Below are 21,005 nucleotides of genomic sequence, written 5' to 3'. Positions count from 1 at the left end.
ACTTCATAGTAGTTAAAAGTGTTGGTTGAAAGTTAACCGAGGAGTTGTTTTCCCTCATGTCTTCATGATCTGAGAAAGAAGCTTGACTGTGCCCATGGTGCCATTCCTCGTCTGAAGATGGCGCTGAGGGCTTAATTACATTCAAGACTTTTGATGAGTTTAAATCTTACGATTTCTTTTACTTTTTAATGGTCAGGCACAGCAGATAGCATCAGTCTGGTTGTTATGGGTTTCAGAAGTAAGTAGGACACCTAGTTGTTCCATGCTCAAGCAGATAAGCGTGTCTTGGAAAAGCTTTGGTTCCTCGCTTTCTTTTTTGACCACTCTCCTCCTTTTCACTATCTGAGTCACACACCTCAGCACTCTTTTATCCCCTCCTAGAGACCGCAGTGGGAGCTCTCAGTTCTCGCACAGTGGGGTTACCCAGCAGCAGGGGGTTCACGTCACATCGCATCGCATCACACACATACTGTACATGTGTACATTCACACAGAAACACACACCACAGATGGGGGTGTTTTTCCTTTTGGACCATTGCTAATGTTGAGAAGATGATTTTCTTCCCTCTTGTGTGGTTCTGTCAGAGGCAATCACATCTTAAACACCCCAAACGGATCTATTGTGAACATGAATGACTTGGCAATTTTCTTCCTTTTCATAAACCTGACAGCTCAGCCAATACAGCAATGTTGCAAGTCAAATGCCCTGCCAACAAATATAAGAATGTCTCCGCTGTGTTCAATCAATTAGATCTTACTTGTCTGTGAGGCCATATTTGGTTTCAGGCTCCTGCCTACCTTCAACTCCAATTCCAAACATTTTGGAACGCTGTGTAAAATCCCAGAAAATAATACCTGTTACATGATATCAGTTTGAACATTAAATATCTTGCATTTGTAATGTATTGAATTCAATATGTATCAAAAAGGATCTGAAAATAAAATGATTAACATTTTATCTTGTCCCAACATTTTTGGAATCAGATTGTACAAAGTACATCTATGAAATATTGTCTTTTCCCACTTTTTTATACATTACGGTAAATAGCTTTCTGTTTAAACTGTGATGGCAAATGAACCATGTGAACCTGCCAAATAGAATATAACACTATAAAAGAAGAATGGTTCATTTTAAGGCTGATGACCATTCAATACCTAATGACTTGACAATGACAACGCCTGTATCTTGCAGTTTTTACATCAGCTATAACAAACAGCCTTTTCTTTGAACGTCCTTTGTCCTTTATCCAAAATAAGCTGTGGATTTTGAATTTTTTGGTACCTGTAATAGGTATTTTTGACTTGGTTGGACAGGAAAAGCACAATCTGTAATCAATAACATTAATTAAAGCTGAATTTCATTTAGGTGTGCTTGTTCCAGGGCCCCCGCTGTTGTGCATGGCGGCTCACTGACACAGGTCAGTGTTGGCGAGTCATTGTTAATGTTATTGAATCCACTTATACCTTCTTTTTTTAAAATCTGTTTCTACTTTGATTGCTTTATTGAACCAGCAGCAGTCACCAGACACAATGGAGTCACAAGATCCTTCTTTTGACATGTCATTGTAGGAGAAGGACAGTTCCTTATTAACATTGACAATGCTCTGGCAAGTCTCTTCAGTCATGCACTGAAATCAATCAAGGCATTTTCCTGAACTTTTCCGGAGGGGCTGTGAGAACCTAGCCTGGCGTTACCAACGGACGCAGACGACTCATGTGTCGTCTGTTGAGCAACGCGACTACAGACTAGAGCATACAGAGGAGATGTCTGTGATGGTGATTCCACAATGTCTGTGAACGAGTGTTCTCCTTCTTTGTGGGGGAAGATATCGGGTACTTTTAGTCAAACGCTCGTTCGTTAGCAGCAGCCTCGGTTGTTTACAAAAGTCGCTTCCGGCTGCGTCGTGTTATAAACCACGCCCATTATCAGCTACTCGGTTGTGATTGGAAGTTGAGGTTTTCTGCCGAGGGAAAACACTTCCCATTGGAGGGGATCCAGACGGTATTCTGGCCGAGCACATTTAAATGAGCACCCAGAACTGGGTCTCAGGGTAGTGAGAAACCTAAAGTTCGCAGATATTACCCCAGACGTCAGCTGGTATGGAAACTTTCCAGCCGGCGCCCTAGTAATATTTTGGGGAAAATGTCAGAGTGAGCCCATGTGAGAATATGGAAGGAAAATCTACCCAGGCTCCGCCCCTTTGCCGGAATGGTCCAGAAGTGTAACTGCTGCTGTGAATGCGTCTGACCCGGACAATCTCCTGCTGCGTTCTTCACGGGGGGAACGGCAAACTCCGAAAAAAAGTGTTTCACCTAAAAACAAAAAGGCCCATCTATGGAGGTAAAACCTTCTACCTTGTTCATGTGGTCATCTCCAGGCGACCGCTACCCTGACATTAACCTCTGGAACATGCATGAACGCAACTGGTTCATTAAACGAAGAAGACGACATTTATTTTAAGCTAATTTAGATCCATGTCCTACATCTTCGTAAATTGCGGTTTCAAACAAATTTCAACACCGTTGCTGCTCTTTATACAGTGTTTTCCGACAATGAGTACACCTGTCTTTATGAGGAAGCGCGTGAGCGGAAGAAAATTTTGCCTCACGCCTTTGGCGGGTCATTTTTTTTAGCTCGGTCTCTTGGCAACAGCGCCACTTCCCTGACCGGAAGTTGGATATTCGACGGATGTTCACACCTGTCGGGGACCACAACACCTTTTACCAACCAGAGGATTTGATGTCACACTCCGCTGAGATGACTCAACCACCAGGCTGAGGTAAGAATGAGCTGCTTCCGTTACATCCCGAATCTGATATTCATCTTAGTGAGAGTTAACCCAGGTGTTTATCTATTAGCATTTCATAGGTGTCACAGAGCTAACACCAGCATCACATCTTCTGAAAAATTAAAAAAAAAAAAGAATCCATTTTTTTATAAATGGTCTAAAATGCTGTGATATTCAGTTTCGGTGAATAAAAGCAGCAAACCCTCACATTAAAGAATATATGGAAAATCTATATAATTCTTCATACATACTCAAAAATTGTGGCAGATTAGTTTTCTTTGTCAATTTATCGACAAATATATTGACCGGACACATGGAAGACGCGAACATGAACAATAGGTTCTGTTAAGTTTTATTCCTGAAGATACTGTTCTGGCTGCTATTTCACAGATGTGATGTTTTGATGCTTGTGCCGGCAGCTGATTCCTGCTCTTGGTCTTAATACGATGAACTGGTTCTTCTGGTACATTTCCTCCCATGTTGTGTGTGCTGCTTTTGTGGAATTTCCAATTGGCTCACAACTGGAGGATGAGTTTGTATAATGGCTTTAGAGGGTGCAAACATGAGTGCTGTCTCGCGCACATTCACCCGTTCACGTGGTTATTTTCCTGTTATAATGCCGTAAAGGGAAACTGAACATGGCTAAGTTCGCTGCAACACATGAGCAAGATTGGTGGATTCAGACGTGTCAGCATCAGTTCACTACTTCATTTAGTCCCCTCGTGGTCTGAGGTGCATTGCTGGAGAAAGCCCATAAGTCAACTGAAGCCTAGGCAACACATATTGCTGCACACATTGGTGCAGCACAGCTGCTGCTGCTCATCCAGCCTTTCATGGGCCCACCTCCACCACGGCATGCACCTGGAGACTCTGATCTCCCTGTGGAGGACTTCATCATTGTCACTCCCCAATCTTCTCGGTGCTGAGCTTGGTGTTTGCTCGCAGGGAATGATTGAGGTCAGACTCCAGACACCAAATACACTGTGTACTACTCTGTATCCATTTAATAACACCGACATTCGACGGAGAAGGTGGCTGACTGAGTGAACTTATCTTTTGCAAGTCTGCAGTGTGCTAGTTCAGGATGTTTATACAATGCTTACATTCAAGTAGATTCAGTGTTTGAGTTGAATCATAGCTTCCGGGCCTCTGTTGCTCTGTTACGATCCAACGTGGGTCCGCCTGTTGTTTGTGAATGCATATTGTTTTGCATCAAATGTCCTTGCCTATTGTTTTTCATGGTCTTTTGTTCTGTCTGCTCCCGTGTTCACTTTGATGCAAACAAATTGTCTATCTTGGACGAATAACACTGTAAGTGAACTGATATGTACTGAGTGAATGTATAAATGAATGAATGTTAAGTCCGGGGCAGTTTCCGACATCAGGGATTCTGAACCATAACAATGAATATATACATTAAATATTAATGAATATCTTCTAATGTTTCTTTGCAGTATATCGTGGTATTGAAGTCTCTTTTAATCTGGAGCTTCTTTCACAGTGTAGCTAACTCCAGCAAAGATAATGTCAGAGATGGCAAAATTGTTGTGGAGGGGTCTTTGAAAGCCTGCTGTTTATTTGAAGCAAGCATTGAAAATGGGACAGCTACTGAAGAGTTAAACTGATGGGCTAACGCTGTTGATTTCAAAGTGTGATTGTACAAACTTGGTGTGAAAAGCAGCGATGCCAATGTGCGGTTTTATCAGACATTATTGCCTTTGTCAACCAAGACACGGTCTGACAAGCTGTTCAACATTTCTCTATATGTATGGACATTTTCCAGAGCTAAAAAAAAATCCAGTTTTCTGTTTTCTATTCTCTGTCACACAGAAGGATAGTTTAAAAAAAGTTTAGTCCTACTAGCTTTATCTATCTTCTTGCGTCAGTGAGAACTGGTGCAGAGTATATCAGAGTATATCAGAGTATGTGAGTAATGTGCAATTAAGCAAAGTGTGATTTAGAATAACAGACTTAAAAATAATCATCGAGCAATGTACCTCGTGTTTCTAAAAATGGCATTTTCATGTGTATTATGTAAAAGCAAATATCAAATCACATCAAATTTTATTTGTATTGCCCATATTCGAAATAGAGTAAAGGGGTCAAAGTGTGGAAGAATGCAAATTGAGACACAATGTCTCACGATAGTTCCAGAGCGGATTTGGCTTCACATGCCACCGTCAAACCACGGTCTGTTTTCCTGGAGGGTCCCAGTCCCAGGCAGCATGCTCAGCTCGGCTGCTCCTGGAGGGGCTGTGTAGGAGTGATGGACAGTTAGTAGTGACACTCTCAATCAGCCGTAGAGACTGATCAAAGCGCTGCATTTTTGGACTGAAATTGGCCTGAGCTGTGGCAAGCTCACTATATAAGGCATGTTTCTGTCCTGTCTGGTCTCATTTCAGGCTCAGCGCTTTGAACGATTCCTCACGCAGTGTGAAAATGATGAGGGAAGAGTTCAAATAGAGTGACAAATTCTTAGTTGAGATGTTTTCTACCAGAGGGCGGTAAGAGGTGTTGTTATTCAAATGCACATCTTAAGTCTTAGAACGTACTATGCTAGCTGAGTAGATTTCCCACTTTTTGTGCCTCAGTTTTCTTTTCTCTGCTGAAAATGAGTTAGAAATCAGCAGCAGGAATTATTTTGCCTTTCACAGCCTTTGTAGTTGAAGTGAATCTAATACTTACGATCATAATATAACAACATGCAGTCACTTGTATAAAACAGCTATGAAGCAAAAGAGATCACTAAGTGTATTCTAAGCAGCCTGGCAAAAATTATACAATACTCCCGTCCAGTGTCCTCTGTTTTTAAGGACTGGCGATACAAGATACTCCCTGAATGGCATCCAAGGCTATCTTCATTCAAAGACGGTTGCTATGTAGAACTGTTGCTATGGAGGAGTCTCTCACCCTCTCATTGAAATGGACAGCTGTAGCCTCGCCACAGGGAGGAGCCCTTCCCCTCTCTCCTTCCTGTCTGATGTTTCCTGAGGAGTTCAACCTGGGGGAGTTCGCCCGCGGGTTCCCTCTCCACAATGATGAAAATAAAACCATGAAAAACACACACACACACACACACACACACACACACATACACACACACACACACACAGAAAGCAGGAAACTGTCTAAAGTTCAACAAGTGACCAAAGTTTACAAGTTTGCAGCAATGCAGCAGATCACATTTACATTCTGAATAGTAGCTTTGAGAATATTAAATGAAATCCCGCAGTCTATACATTTTGATCGCCTCGAGGCGTGTGTGGTGTTCATAAACTTTAAAGTGCTCTGCCTGGTTGCTGTGGGTCATTGTGTAGCAGCTCCTGACGTACGCACCTGCTATTTCATAAGCTTGCGCAAGAGGTGTGTATATGTAAGAAGGATGCAGAAAAAATGTTTGCTTCAACTGTAAAATAACAAATGGCTGATGTACAGCCGGTTTTCACTTTCGCGTCAGCTACAGCATTTCCCCATATAAAAATTTACTGAGGGTGTAATGATTAATAAGATTGACGGTGTTGGATGTTGTGGATGTGAGAGTCACTGTAATATTCTGTTTCTACATGGACAGCCTGGTTTTAAAGGGAATTTTTCACTTTAATCATATTTTCCATTATGACAGGGGAGGTGTGATTTATTAGTAACAGGCATGGTCCGTGTGTCCCTCAGACAGGAGGAGATGGATGACTCGGTTTTTTCTCTCTGTTACGGTTTTATTCTTGTAACTATAGCAACTTTATGGATGCTGTTACTTTCATAGAAATATACCTAGAAGTTTAGTAGATTGGTGGTACAGTAGAGAGACTTAATCACCTGTTTACCCTTGAAATGTTACTATTCTTTGATAAGTGCATTTTACTTGCTCTGTTTTACCTTGAGAAACTCTCACTGGGCTCACAGGGGCTGTGGAATATCACTGTGAGCCAATGTGGACTGCACACTACCCATTTTGTTTTAATAGCCACCCTGTCTCATATAAGTTCTCCTTTGTTTTGCCACATATCTTTTATTTGAAGATGATATAATTGCTGCCTCTGTGATGAGAGACAAGGGTTTGCATTTTCAGTCACTTAGTTAAGATTTATGCTTTGGATAAGGTTTTAAAAGATTGGTTACATTTTAGTATATTATATCCTGGGTGATACTTCAAGTCAAATTTTGCTTTACAAGGACAACAATCTTTCTCTAACATCAAAGTGCTGTGAGTGCCGAAACCCAACCATAAAACCCCTAAGCAGCCTTAAGGCTTGTTTAAGGGTTTCATGGTGAGGAAAATGAATAAATAATAGGCTGTCACTGAATATTTCACAGTTACATTTTATGTAAACAGATTCACTCATTGTACATTATGAGCAAGGCTCATTATGTTATTAAGAAAAAAACAATCTAGCTGTCTTTGCCGCTGTAAATTAGTAGTGTATGTAAAAGTAATGAGTCTGTGTCTGTGAGAACATTTACACTTGTTTTTGGAGAGTGAGACAATTAGCCAGTGACTCAGGAAAAGGGCCATGAAAATACTGTATTCAATCAAATAAATAATGTTTCACTGCACACAAAATAACTCCCTGCAGGACTAGAGAGTGTGGATCTTATAATGAGGCAGGTACTTTGAGCATTGCACTGCAGAATATCCACAGAGACCCAGAAACCAGAGAACATCCTGGTCTGTAAACCTGCAGTTGCACTCCGGCTCTGTTAAAAAACTAGGCCTGCAAGGAGACGTGCAGCTCCCCCCGAGTGTTTGTACCCACTGCAGCTGTTTTGACTGAAGCCAGAGCGAAGCTGCGTGCCAGCTGCCAGGGATACTGCTGTACCCTTCTGGAGCGTAACCAGCATCACCAAGGCTATCCTCCACTCGCCACGTGGAACAGCCAGAAAAATGTCCACACCCGATTCCCTGCTGCTCCGCTGCCAATCCACATGAGACGCCAGCCACTGACAGACATGGATGCAACGTCACAAATAATTCCCCATCATCAGCTGCTGTTTTCACAAATTACTGCTCGCTGAAAGAACGTTTAAGATCACAACTTCTCAAGCGTGTTTGCATGTGCACGCAGACCTGTGTTGAGATACTGCAAATCCTCATCTAACAACGTGTTTTCCCTTGAATAGTCGAGTTTGCAGTCATGCCCTGCTGTAAGGGTGTTTGAATTCTTGATCAGTCTCGGTGCAGCAGCTGTGGCTGATGCTCTTTGTAAGAATACCACCTGCGAGTGTTTCACTGCACAGGGTCAGAATACAGATGAGCCCTGTTAAGACCCTCCCCAGTAGTCCCCTCACACGGATGTGTGCGTCCCTGTAGTAAAAGGCACCTCTGCCATGGGTGTTTTAGTCCCTGGCTCCATTTATCTCTCAGGCCGCGTTCTCTTGTTTTTCTTCCTTGGTCATTACACAGTAATGCCTCTTTTGCTCTTTACCCTCCGCCTCCTCCGCACTGCTCCCCAGCTCCCTGCTCTCTCTCTCACACCGCTACTTGTCGAACCTTTGAGGAGCTTCCTCACTTTGGCCTGTAACAGGGGTCATCAGCTCTTCCCCTGTGTTTCTACTGGCAGGCTATCACTCAGCACCACCGCAGGGGGGGGGGGGGAAAGGACAACGACTAATACGTCCCACTAACACAATGGTCCATAGCAGCCACACAAAAATGTATTGGAACAGTGCACTTCAAAGAGAGCATGCTCACTTGAGGTGACTGGAGCAGGGTTATGCTACCAAACAGTATTGCATTTTAAGAGAGGCTATAAAAGCCAGTTACAACTGACTTAGCTGTACCATACGCCAGAGTCAAGTACTGGCTCACTTATCACCCACAAGTGTATTGTTAGCTATGTCAGGGTAAAATTATCAATGTTAATCCCATTGTATGCTCACATTCTATTTACACTCCTCTATAACAGTTCCCAAAGAATCTGTACATACTTAAACATAATTTAATATAGTTTTGCGGTAAGCCCTTAGCAGTTATAAATGTTTTTCTCTATATGTAAAGTAATTTATTTGCTGTATAAACGGCATAATCCAATGCATGTGATAAGGTTAGTGTATTTCATAAGCCACGTACAAATGCTTAATAGGGGAAAGTTGAATTTTTAAAATGTATGAACCAGTATCCAAAGGAATAGTCAGAGTTTGTTTGTTTGTAGTTGGTGGCATTGGCTTGATCGTCTTACTTGTTCTGGTAAGGCCAGTAGTTTGTGACTATATTTCATCCACACTAATCCATTTTATTTTTTAAACACCTCACGTCTTCGCCTGGTGTCCACACTACTCCAGAGTTTTTGAGCCCCTTAAACGGAGAACTTTTGAAAAGCTGTTGGCCCTGTTTTAATTGGAAAACTTTGGTTTGCATTTGAGTCAGGATAGGCAGAAACTGAGACATTTGGAAATAATGATTAACTCACTAACATTTGCTTCCTGATTGGTTCTTATCAGTCCTGAGTCGACTACCAGCAATGAGTGCAAAGTGTTGTTAACAATTACTTTCAGTAACCACCTTGTCGTCGGTCCGTTGGTTTTTAGAACAGTGTGAACTCAGTTATTGACTTTTCTCTTGTACTAATGTTGCACTACATTTTATCATTTAAAGTGTTAGTTTTTCTGTCCTAAAATCATAATTTTCTTGGACCGTATTTTATGTTATAAAATATAAAATTAAGCAGACAGTAAATCTTTCAGAAGCCAACAGTGACCATCTCCACCTCCCACCAATCTGTGAAATTCTACATTGAGTCTGTTGTCCTGAAGCGTCGACCACAGAGTCTGGCAATGGAGCTGAGCAAACCAGTCATCCTTATCTCCATTCAAACATGGTAGCTCATAGATTATGTATGGTTCATGCAGTATGGGGCCATATCCTCCCACTGATCATGGAGAGGCAGAGTAGTCGAAACCCACCAAGTGAGAACCTGTAATATACATGGACCATAGTCATTATTAATGCTGCTGGATATCTTTGATGGATACCCGCAGCACATTGCACCTCCTGGTGTTTAGAGTGGAGCGGATTACAGGGTCGGACACAGGCTATATTTGGTACGATTACTGGAGCTAAATCATGATGTTATTAGGGAAATTTGAGGCAAATCATGAAAGGTACACATTACAGTCCATAAGGGTTGACGGATATTGTAATTACTGCTGCTGTAAATCACTGTTGCTATACTGCTCAACATGGCAAGTTCCCGTGCAATATAATTCAAAGACATCTCGGCATTACATGATAGTGAGTGAATTTAAACCAATCCTAGTTATACTTTGACCTATTTCAAATTTTTTCCCCTGCTCATTTTTCTTCTTCTTACAGTCGTACTTTCTCAATATAACAAGAGACCTGACTATTTGAAGCTTCAGAACTGTTCATCTAGTCATTTATCCTATATGGTCCTTTGGTTTAAAAGTGATTTCCTGTTTGAAGATTTCTGCTCAGAACGAGAGAATTTCAAGGCTTTAAAAAAACATCCTCACGTCTCCAAATTTGATTTTATAAAAGAACGTGAAGTTTGAAGTTAAGTTCAGTGGTTTTGTTTTTGGGAAAAGGGAAAATTTAACACAGAAGCTTCTGGCGTACTTGCACACGAGATATGTCGCCTTTTCTGTTACACATAAATAAATTGATGTCTCATCCATCTGTGTGTCAAGCTCTATTGTCCATTAATGTCTGCTGCCTAAAACTCACCTCCTGTCCTCCTCCCTCCGTCATCCCTCTTAACTCCACTGAATACTCTTATGGGAGGGGGGGGCGGTCTGTTGGCCAAAGCCAAAGGCCACACATTTCTATAGGCAGGGATAAATCAGCCCTCACCAGGCACTTAAATCACCAAAGTTTAATAGACTTGGTCTGTGTTAGTATGTTTTGGACCACCAGGGCCTGTAGTAAGCCCCCAGGAAGAGAGAGGGGAACCTGGGCCAGCCCTCCATGCCAGCTCCAAATGTGTCCAATTCCAGTCCTCCACAATAGAGATCTCAGCCTCCAGGGAATCCTCTCTAGAGAACCGCTGAAGTGATGACTAATTATTACACACAGGCATCCACACATTGGGGTCCCCCTCGTCGTCTGCCTTATGTCCTGATTATTTTTTTTCCGTTGCTGTGTGAGGAGTAGAGCAACAGAGGATGCAGCAGAGGAAAGGAAGGAGTGAAACAAGGGTGAAGGAAGAAAAGTCAGCAGAGGGACGAAGGTAGTCATAGAAGTGCCGTGATAAGTGTGTGTATGGATGAATGAAATAACAAGATGAAAAGAAAAAAGAGATGGTCCAAAGCCTGTTTGCTGGCAGGCCCACTTAGGGAGTGGCAAGGGGCGAAGGCCCCCTATTCAGGACATGCCACCAAGTGGTCTGTTCCCACAGCGAAACACAGGCACGGCAAGGGGCACCACTGAGGCAGAAGAGGGGTCTTTTCTCTCCTCGAAAAGAAAACGTCCTCCAGAACAGGAGTGCCTTAATTTCTACTCTCATTCCTCTCTGCTCCCTTTTATCTTGTACAAGCTCTTGTTTGAATCATCGCCATGGCTGCTTGTCCAACACCTTTGGAAAACAGTGTTTTCGAGAGACCGTTCTTACTTTTAGACCCTTTTTCATCCTGTAAAGAGATGAAGAGCCACTGGGTACGGTCAGTGCCACAGTGTTACAGCACTGAACCCATCGTTTCTTCTTTTTTTCTTCACAAACATGCATATAGACACAAACGCACACAGATAGAAACCTTTGCAAAACACTTGTTTACTTTTCACAGCCTTTTTCTTTTTTTCTTTTTTCTTTATTTATATGGCTCTGCGACAGCAACAGCTGTGGCCGCAAGCATTATGATTTCCATCCGTTCCACTCGCATGAAAGTGATATCTCAATAATATCTCGAGGGAATATTTTCAAATTTAGTACAAACAGAGTTGGAGTGTAGGATGAACTGATTAGAATTTGGTTGTCAAAGGTCACGTTCTGTCTATAATATTCACTGCCTCATTTCAGTATTAGTTGGGCAACTACATAACAAACGTGTGTGTGTGTGTGTGTGTGTGTGTGTGTGTGTGTGTGTGTGTGTGTGTGTGTGTGTGTGTGTGTGTGTGTGTGTGTGTGTGTGTGTGTGTGTGTGTGTGTGTGTGTGTGTGTGTGTGTGTGTGTGTGTGTGTGTGTGTGTGTGTGTGTTACTTTTTTGTGTCTACTACAATGAATTAAGATCAAGAAAAAAAACAAACGTTTTTATTAAGAGTGACTAGAGGCACACTATAATTTGAAACTATAGATGTTTTTCTATTGTCACATGATATATATGATCATATCATACAGCCCTATACATAAATATACGCTACCAAAACCACACATAAACACACAAGGACTTAAATAGCAATAAAATAGCTACATCCATATCAGTTTGGTAAGACTTTCTCATTGTCCCCCATTTTGATTGGTAATAAAAAATCCTTTATAATCTATCATCTATTATAATCTACACATAAATGCAGCAGTTATGACCAGGTTTTTCAGCAGTTATGACCAGCAGTCTTTATGGTTTTTTATTGTTTTCTTTAATTTGTCAGTTGTCACTCATAGTTGGAAGGAAGACCAGGGATAGTGAAAGCTCAGTGTTAGTGGCAGAGCAGGGAATTGGAACGGAACATTCATATTCTCATGGAGTTTATGTTGTCATCAAATGTCCTGTCTTTCTGTCAAAATCGTGAGTGGAGCTGCGATCTCACAGAAATCATTTTTGAACTCACTGGGGCCACATATCCATTCTGTTACATGCTGTTCAATAACTCCCTGGGACACCTGAGTGATTTCTAAAAGCACAAACTGGAAGATGCCCAAGTCCCTCAAACTTTCCTCCAGTTTAAAGAAATGCCGCAGTGGACCACTGTCCTACTCTGACGCAGTGCAACTATTTATTTTTATTTTTGATTCAGTAAAATATTTAGACAATAAATCAAATGATTGGGATGGGTTGCAATTAAGCACCATTTCGATAGCAGTGCATTTGAAAAAGATAAAAACTTGTATAAGGTACTTTACTTCTGGTGGTGTTAGCCATAGCCAGTGGAAATGTCCACAATTTGGCAATATTTTACTCTGATGATGCTGAAGCCTGATCCGGCATTTTCGGCATCATCTGAGGCATTTTCCGATACTGGTATCAGAATCAGAACAGCTCTACTTTATTACACCCTATGTGTGTTTATACATCTGTGGTTGGTTATGTTTTGTCAGTGGGTTGCACCGTAAAGAGTTACGTGCACCCCAAAGAACATGCGGTACCGTATGTTAAGTATGTCACTGCAGCATTTCCAAAGCATGTGTGGATGTTTTCCTCCGCTGTCCGTCAGGCCATTACATTTCTATTTACCAGGGATAGGAGGGGCTTGACCTTGGTATTTTCTGGCTCGAGGCTTCTGATGAGAGGCAGGCGGAGGTCAACAACTATGAGAGATTGGACTTGTGTTCTGATCCTGGCTGTCAGTGTTTGTTAAGACGTCATGCTGGGATTCATGTTTTCCAAAGGTACTCAGTGGGAGTACCTTTTCAGGGAGGGATGAGAAGTAGCCCAGCGCTGCAGTAGCTACTGAGCTATCGGGAACGATGAATTTTGTGGGTCCTCCAGTGTGTGCCATGAAAGGTTTCAGATAGTCTTTAAGTAGAAGTATAAATACCTTGTGGACCTTGTCAAAGAGCCATTTCCGTGTTATCTGTGATTTCAAATTGTCAACTTGTGGACAGGTACATAGCACTTCTAAAACAGCCTCCTGTAACTTTTGTCAGTACTTGTTTCGTAGACATTTAGCCAAATGATCTAATGTATCATGGTCGGTGAGGATGATGTGTTTTTTGTGCTAACAGTGAATTTCACTGTTTTACAGATTAAACCTTAACTATTTACCAAGTTTTTCACAGTCACTGTGTTCATCTGATGTGGGTAAGCTGCATGACAGAGAAGCTTATCAAAGTATCTTGTTAGAGCAATAAAAAACTTGGAAGAGTTTCTCACAGTTATTCATTCATTCTCATTTTGGTGTCATTTATTCAAACCAAGAACATTTGTTCCAGGTCATGGTTTCTTGCTCGCTCTCTTTTTTTCCTCTCTCGCTCCATTTCTGTGTCTCTTCTCTTTTTCCCCATGTTCCAAAATAGTAATTAGAACAGAATCACACTGGCGCCAGAACACAAAACCACTAAAACATGGAATCTGTGGCTTTGGGGGGCAGATGCCTCTTCAGCAGCAAGAATATGGCAGAGACCCTTTTTCAATTCACTGATTTGGGGATAGCCCCCCCCCCCCCCTCGACACACACACACACCCCTCCACTCTATTCTTCTTCAAATTACCATCACTATTAGCTTTGTGTATGTGTCTGTGTATGTAGGTGGTGAAGGTTTCAAGAGTTGTGTCAAGACAATGATGTCTACTACAGGTCACTTATAGACTTGCATTCATTTCCTGGACACTTACCCTAACCATAACTACTACTTGCCTTACCCTACACTTAACCTAACCATAACTTTAACCACTGACTCCAAAATCTGCCTTTTTCCCCCCCACTAAGGGACTTGGCTTTTGTCCCCAATTGGACAAGCCTTCCCAAATTAAATGGTCTTAAGTCTGAAATTATGACAGAGACCCACACACACACAGACATTATTTTGGCCTTAGCCTCTATGATAGAGGAAGGTTAATAAGTGTTGCCAGCTTTCGAGCTGAGCTCTGTGCCATATGGGGCTGCCACGGGAGTGGCACTAATCCTACTGACTACTTTAACTCAGGAACACACATACCCTCATGCTCACATACCAACATTTAACAAAATGGAAGGTTTGGGGTGTTTTTGGCCAGACCAGGGGAGTATGATGCAACATGTCTGCAGGGCAAATTTCTAACAAAACTGCTGTTATATGCAATACTGCAAAAAAAGAATTATGCTCTTTTTGAGATTTCAAAATTAAATTTGTCCGTTTGAAGTTGTCTCAATATTTTGTCACCTACTTACTCGGGAAGATTACATTTATCTTCTCCCAAATTGATGCTGCACACGACCTCAACTTGGTGACTGACACACACCTATAATCCACCCACCCATGTGTTTTCCAATTAGACCTCTTTTCAAGATTATGTGAGTGTGGACTAATAGGGTTTGACTGAAAGCTCCACTCTCCTGTTAATATGTGTAGCTCCCATTTGTATGAGATAGCTTATTGATCTGTTAGCATTCATATTGGCACTTAGAGTTTGTTGAGATCATAAATTTCCACCATAGTTCCACCCATTTTCACCCTGTCTGATCAGCCAGAGTAATTATAAACAAATGTGTTGGTAGGGAGACTTAAATTTTAGCATTTTCTGGTTTTTGACAATACTAAATCAATGAAAATGCTGCTTATCCTTGGATTTTAGAAACTTTGTCCTACATAAATAACATTAGAGATGTCTAATGTCTGCAGTTGGGTTTTAGTACATCTCTTCTTTCTTCTCTTTACTGGTGTCTCTATTATAGACTATGTCCTGACAGGCAGCAGGTTATGATTAGTTCACAATATGATTTTTAAAGCAAATTTCCACTGGGCGACAGATTTTTTAACTTTCCAACAAACATTTGGAGCTCAATCGGCAGCAAAAAAACCCCAACCCAACTACTATTGAAGGCTCTTACAGTGTAATCATGAATCTTCTTGAGTTTGTAGTTAAAATTTCACCTGGTGATGTAGACGATTGAAAAGAATCTGAGCCTAAGGAATCCACAGTTCAGTCAAATGAAATACACTACATGCTAATGCAATAAGCATAAGTAAAGTTTAGGCTGATCATTAGGGGCTGATGCTGCTGCTGCTATTTGGAAAAAAACCAAAAAACAACTGCTGAGCTCAAATTCTGCATTCATCCTAATGTAACAGGTTACCCAGAGCTGGGGGAATACACTGCAGCATTTCTGCAAGGCAAATTTCTGAAAACTGCAAAAATATGCAAAACGTCTAAACAGGATATGGGCCCTTTGAGATTCCATAATTAATTCTAATTTTCTCATTTCTGTTTCATGCTGTCAAGATATTTTGTCTGTTAAATACACAGCAAGATCACATTTATCCTCTTCTCATACATACTTATATATAATATATATATATATAATTCCTCACTCGCCCCATGTGGATACTCTTGTGTTTTCCTCCTTCAACCTGCATTCTCTACCAGAGCTGGTATAGATCACTGGGTAACACTGCTGATTTCGCTACGGGAGGTCGGGGGTTTGATTCCCGGTCAGGATGTGGTAAAAATCCAGTCTTAGACTGTAATTCTACCGGCCTAGTGGGCAGCTATAACAAAACATTCATGAACTAATTATTAAATTCACTCATGTATACTTGTTGGCCCAACCGCCACCTGAGCACGGTGATAGCACACGTATTATTATATCAATGATCTGACCCTGACTGAAGATGTAAAAACCTGTATTAAATAAGTTACTGGCACCATTGGAAAAACCTCCATCCTCACACTCTATAAATCCTGACGCTCGTCTTGCTTTAATTTTTCGTGCCGCTACTGAAAAGAGCCTCCTTCACTGCAGCAGCTACCTGTTTTGATTTCCCTCCATGTTTACACGTCCTGGAGGCTCTTTATTTCCGAGCTCATTCCCACTGGTGGGTTGCTGGCAATCCTTACTGCATGTTAGCTGTCGTGTGCTGTGTGTTCTGTGTTGTTGTGCAGCAGAGAGTATCCCCAATGGCACCGTAATTCCATCTCTCTTTGCTATATACAGTATGTTTCTGACAGACCCACTATAGGTGACTCTAAAGCCATGTATGAACAATATTAATATTGCATGCCACAGAGATGAGATACTTCCAATTGATTATGAAATGCAGTTTTGATAATTGCCAAACTTTCTGGGGAAGATTAAGAGAGCTTGCTTACATCCCACATTGGATGGGAGTCGCTCTCGGATCTAGACATCTGACAGAGTTTATCAGTAAATCAAAACCTTGAAAAGTTGTGATCAGGAGACAAGGTTTCAGTCCTATACACTTTTGGCTTGACACAACTTAACACTACCACTGCAATAGTGCAACAAAATAAGAACATTTAATGAGGTCTCTTGAACTTTAGATCTCTGTCATTTAAGTTGCATTATCATATTTGTTTATTGCATTGCCATGTCATGATGAATATATTGGCCTAAATGAATCCAATCCAACCCAGCCCAAGTTGCAGCCACTTTTTTACCAAGCCTAATCATCAACCCTGAACTTAAACTAAATCAAAACTACTTCAAAATGCTTGTTCTTTCACCATAGCCAATATCTGTTACAGTGTCCTCCTGGGGCCAATATTGTTCACATTCACAAATCTCTAGTACGCATTTGTGATTCTTTTACAGACACTTCCCTCCCAAACTCTCTTAAGCTGAGCACTCACCTCAGTCCTCAGAGACCATGTTGCAGCTATCAGAATGTCCAAACTACTTATTAGATGGTCATTTAGCCTCAGAAACCCTCATTCCAACACCTTCCTGACTTCATATGAAGAGGGTCTACAGCTGACTGTTTCTGTAACTCCATCCGTCATTCACACTCCCTCCACGCTGCGATTGGTCAGCAGTGCAGAGGTGTAAGAGAAGAGTTCCACTGCCTTTTGTGACACTTTCCATGTGAACAACTCAGTGCAACACTATGAGTGTCTCCCTTGAGCGACTGTCTGAAAATGTGCAAAATCATGTCCCGTCCCCCCTTTAACACCACATGACGTCCACTTTTTCACTTCACCTTCGCCTTCACATTTGATTTCCGACGTCGTCAGACTGCATGTCTTACGGACCAGTTCTGAGAGACCATAAACCGGCTGCCATGGGGCAGTTGTGGCTCAGGAGGTAGAGCAGGTTGTTCATTAATCACAGGGTTGGCAGTTCGATCCTCCTCCTGTCCACGTGTCAAAGTGTTCCTGAGCAAGGGAGTGAACCCCAAATTGCTCCAGATGGGCAGGCCAGCATACTCTGTGGCAGCTCTGTGTGTGTGTGTGTGTTCGCGTGCGTGTGTGGACCCGTTTCTTTTGAACGTTTTACGTGCAGTCCTTCTCACACAGTATATTGCATGTTTACTTGCAATTTATTATTTTTATACTGATGTTTCTATTTTCACCAGTTTTGCTGCTGTAACAAGGCAAATGTCCCTGTTTTGGGATTAATAAAGTATTATCTTATCTTCTCTTAACTTAATTTTGGTCTGCCATCAAGTTATTCACGAAACGACATTAATTAGCCTCCACTGATGTGACCTACCACAGGCGACTTGTTAGCACTAGCTAAAACTGAGAAGCTGTTTCCCATCATAAATGTTTTGTGCCCTGCTCTTTGGAAATGACAATTAGCTTTGGGGTTTTAGCAAAGCCTTGCATATTGCCAACTACAGTGTCTGTATTTTCATGGGTACACATTGTCACATTCACACATTTTATTTTTTCACATGCAGATGCTCCAGAGCAGAGCCAGACTGTAGCAAAAGAGAGCAGTGCTGCAACACTAGTAAACTGATGTGAACAAAGTACAGTAGTACAGTAAAGAAAGAGCAGTTGTTTGATTTGCTTCAATTTAGCAATTTCAGATATGCAGGGATTCTGACCATCAACTGACCCATCATTTTGGCGTCCTCTCGGTAAGATATGATCAGTCATTTATGAATGCAGCACCATGTATTTCTTAGATATACTCTTCATTAAAGTTTGTTGTATGTCAGTGAGCAAAACTTGTATCCTTTATGTGAAAGACGGGGGAACAGATCGTCCACGGATGCAATCGAGTCACTTCCAATTAGATGAGGAAATGAGAGAAGTTAGAGGAGTAGAAAATTGAAAAAAAGGAGATAAAGAGAATCAAGGGAGAAAGCCGATTTGAATTGAAGTGAATTTGAGCGGGAGGCGAAGCACTTGCTCACGACGTGAGAAACAAAGAGAATGAAAGAGAGACGGACACAGAAAGAGAGAGGAGATGGAAGGAGTGCGATGATGTTCTCCCTCGCTGTCACACAGCCTGGCAGTGTTGCTTGGTCACAGGCATAGGCTGTGTACCCATAATTCAGTCTGATTTAGGACTGCGATAGAGCGCTCACGGATAATAAGCAGTATAATTTTCATGAAGGTGTGACCAGACTGCATAAGCAGGACACTTGTGTCTGCAGCACGTCGTGGCCTTCAGAGTCAATTCCGTTCCGTTGCATTCAGCTCTGTCCAGTTCAGTTCCCTTTTTAATGAACGTTTATCACCAGTTACTCAGTTCAGTTGACTCACATAATTTTTGTTCAGTTCGTTTCACAGTTAAGCCCAACTCGGTTCACAAAATTTAAACTCGCTGATGCTCATGGTTCTGGATACTCAATCCACTTTTCTATGATATAAAGACATCCCAAACAAACATGCTCCTACCAATCCATGGAATGGCAATATTAAAAGATTTCATTAAAGCAACTGAAATTGATTGTCCAGTTTAAGGTGATCAATCTTTTACCATACTGAAATGATGTCTGTGGTGTTCTAGTAAGAGCAATACTGACATTTAAAGCACAGAAGCTGGTCCAGGATGTTATATCAACGTTTCTGAAAAAAGCTGTCCTCATTTCAGCCTTCAGTTGGTGGAAATTAGAAGCCTGCTTTTGTTTACCTCTCTGTAAATCTGTCCCAGTTATCATTTTAAACCGAATGTGTCATGTGAGAATGGAAAGCTTTGCAAGGCTCAGTGATAGTTAATAACTAAAGCTGGGCTCAGACTACCAGTTTTGAAATCCTGAACGATATTGAAATCGGGTTGCAACACACATCAGAGGAGAGTCTTCGCAGATTTTTCTCTCACTAATCTCAAACATGCGCAACACTACAAAACTTGTAAATATTGGCACATCACACGCTACAGGATATTATTAACATCAATGCTCCAGAGGGAGCAACGCACCACCTCGCGTTACCTCTCTGACGGGATCTCATGAGGAAGGTGTAAACAGAAAAAAAAAGATGGAGACTGACATATAGTGCAACGACTTACTCTGTGAGTGCTTTGCAGAGAAAACCTAGTACATCCAATGCAGAGGCAATTTCTCCCCTGCTCTTTATGTTGTCTGTTTGGTTATGATAGATCTCTGAGTACACGTTGTACTGGTACATGTGTTCTTGCCACATATCGACGAGCTAACCCCCATCTCAGCTGTCCATCGCACTCGTACTGTAGTTTGTTTCTCAGTGGCCTTTTAAAAAGTTCCGTAATGTTGAGCAGCTGAAAGCGTTGCAGACACTGTCAGTGTCGACATGTCCCTCTCATTGGCCATATTTGCAGTGCAAAGCCGATGAAAATCCTCAATATACAGTTGCGTGACATTACACGTAACCTTCTGATAAGAGCCTGGTGAATTTTCACTATATGCACTTATTTGACTATTTTTGACAAGAAGGATCTCAGACAATCCTGTGCTCAATCTGTCTCAGGGAGCACAGCACTATCTAAGATTCTTCTTAAGATACACATGTTTAAATGTAGGTACCTCCATTCAAACATTCCCTAGCCTCTGAATCATTGCACTCTAAAGAAATTCATTGAGTCCTTCTTAAAATCTCCCCCCTCATGTGATAAACTTCCTTTGGCATCCCCCGATTATAAGCACTTGCCATAGTAATTGCCGCTTGTTCAAGGATGGGACACGGCAATAAACTTGTCAGCACATATTACAATGTGGGACAGATGAACAGGAAGGGAGCTCTCTGCCTTCCTGCCCTCTCATCTTAATGGCATCCATCACCCACATGGCATGTCCCCAGACAGACATCTCATTTCAGCTCACCATTACTTCTGAGCGGGGAGGGGTGACATGGTGTCCATCATGGCAGCTTTATGTAGAACAGGGTCCTTTGTGTCGTGCCTCATTATACCAACATGTGTACAGCGTGCCCCTGATTGTGATGTGGTGATGATGATTTGATGCTGAGATGTGTTAAAGGTGAAGCCAGGGTAAGCAATATTTGATGGGTAATTTCCATAAAATGATCAAATGATAAACACCAGTGAGAGTGGTGACAGTGGAGACAGCGTGATTGTGCAACAAAACAGCAGGTGGATATTATATTCACCTGTTTAGTCTGGCCGTATTCTCTCTGGAGTGCTGCTGCTCAACTGTCCATCGACACTCCTGCCCTGCTGTTTCGTACTTGGCTCGCTCTGCCTTCAGTTAACACAGTATCAGCAGCTGGCCTCTGAGAATTCATT

At 41.8% G+C, this 21,005-nt stretch overlaps 1 long non-coding RNA gene across 2 annotated transcripts in view; it reads left to right on the top strand.

Annotated features, from left to right (window-relative positions):
• Positions 1 to 2,020: 2,020 nt before the first annotated feature.
• The window catches only part of LOC124850472, an 80,946-nt gene continuing 61,961 nt past the window's right edge, over positions 2,021 to 21,005 (top strand). For both annotated transcript variants that reach the window (XR_007031328.1, XR_007031327.1), the window contains exon 1: positions 2,021 to 2,779. This is a non-coding gene — a long non-coding RNA (uncharacterized LOC124850472). The remainder of the gene's footprint in view (positions 2,780 to 21,005) is intronic.

The sequence above is a fragment of the Scophthalmus maximus genome, chromosome 8, assembly GCF_022379125.1.
Source record: "Scophthalmus maximus strain ysfricsl-2021 chromosome 8, ASM2237912v1, whole genome shotgun sequence".
NCBI lineage: Eukaryota > Metazoa > Chordata > Actinopteri > Pleuronectiformes > Scophthalmidae > Scophthalmus > Scophthalmus maximus.
The sequence above is the reverse complement of the archived record's forward strand: the minus strand, read 5'-3'. Positions and strand labels throughout refer to the sequence as shown.